The sequence below is a fragment of the Nematolebias whitei genome, chromosome 9 (assembly GCF_014905685.2).
Source record: "Nematolebias whitei isolate Nwh7 chromosome 9, NemWhi1, whole genome shotgun sequence".
NCBI classification, from domain to species: Eukaryota; Metazoa; Chordata; class Actinopteri; order Cyprinodontiformes; family Rivulidae; genus Nematolebias; species Nematolebias whitei.
Genome location: NC_056506.1, coordinates 3,993,158 through 3,994,985, shown reverse-complemented (window position 1 = coordinate 3,994,985; position 1,828 = coordinate 3,993,158).

The following is a 1,828-nucleotide window of genomic DNA, read 5'->3' as shown; positions in this document are numbered from 1 at the left end:
TTGTTTTAGCTATTGGTCTGCTGGTCTTTAGTTAATTGCCTCTTTTCTTTTTGATACTTCCCATAAATTGAGCATTTTGTCTCTGATATTGATCCTGTAGATTTTCCACAGGCTTCACATGTTCCACATTTATGAGTTCCACACCTGATAACAACATTCACACACTCAGGCATTCAAATATTTTATTTTCATGCACTTCTGGCCGCAGTTGTAATAAAACAAATACAAGTCTGTGGTATGAACAACCCACAGTCCAGACTTGTCCTTGCCTTATACAACAGCGCCCCCTTGCGGTCAGGATATGGAAGCTCCACTCACACACAGACACACACAGAAAAAAGAGAAAAGTAACCCTTCGCTTCTGCCCCACACACAGCTCACTCCCCCCTTTTTTCTTCTCTCCATTGTTACGTCTCTCTCAATGCCTCCGGCCTTGAAGCCATTACACAACATAGAAAACATGGCGCAAACAAAAGTTATAACAACGTCCTAAAACTAATGCGATCCCTGATCACATGAAATTTGGCGAATCTACCTAAAGTCCATGCACATTTCCCTTTAAAGCTAACTAGTAATAAAGTACAGTTTATGATGCAGTCTACACATCAAAAGGAGTACCCGCGCCTTAGCCCCGCCCCCGTGCTTGACACGAGCGGACCTTAATTTCGTCAAATTAAGGGTTTGATGGCCAGCTCCGCTGAGAAAAAGGGAAATGTGTCGTCACCACGTGACCTCCAGCAGGCCGTCTCGCCTTCCTCTGGCCACAAGTAAAACTTGTGAATCTAACTAAACACTACCTAAACGTCAAAGAAAGCTTTCGGCGCTTAAACTGTCTGAATATCGTAACCCACCTCGTCAGAATTAACACGAATCACCGGAAGTTAGCTTAAATAAAACCATCTTCATTTCCGGAGATGGCTGCATGCACACCAACAGAGGAATTTGAATTTAGTTTTAATTTGGTTTACGTCCGAATAGCCAGTACTCCGGACCATTAAGGTCCAAACCGTTAACCAGCTTACCTGAAATTAATGGGCCCAGTTCCTCTCTTTGTGTGCACCGCAAGCCACCTCGATCCAATTCAGTCTAGGCCGCGCCTCGCTGCACGTCGGGGGTCACCATTCTGTTGTGGCTGGCTACCACGTCGTGTTCAAAACAGCTGAGACGTCGCCCTCGGTATAAAAGATTTATTTGACAAAACATGGGTTACAGATATTCAGAGACAAACAATTACATTATTAAAATATATGCATATATTTTGGAGCATTAAAGAACGAACCGTCTCGATGTACGCCTCCCAGAAATGCTCGGTGGGCGTGTGTCATTTCCGGCCTTTTATCACAGTTTGAGAAGGCTAGCTTTCTGATTGGTTTAGCTTCTGTTGCTAGGGTTATGACTCTAGCCCGCCCCCTCAAGGACGTTAATATCTGCATTTCAGATAAGAAGTTTTGCCTCACTGAAATCGTTCGTTTTAGCTGTTTGTTTAACGTGATTATACCTTAGTGATACCAAATGATTTGAGTTAAAGTTGTTTATTTCTAGGAATAATTAATAACTATTAATTGTTATCCAACTCATGTTTGCGTGTTCTTACTTGATCCTTTTTATACTTTTGCTGTTGTAGCTTACTGTGACAATTAACCCTGTGTCCTCTCAGCTAAACCGACCCTGTATTCAACAATCATTAAATGTTAATGGTTATTATTAAGAGAGAGATCCTGAGGGATCTTATTTAGTCAAACAATATTGTCTAAATTAAAGAAATGTGTTCTAGCTTTATTTATGTTAATCAGTCTGCTATCTGGCATGATTTGATTGCTTGTAATAT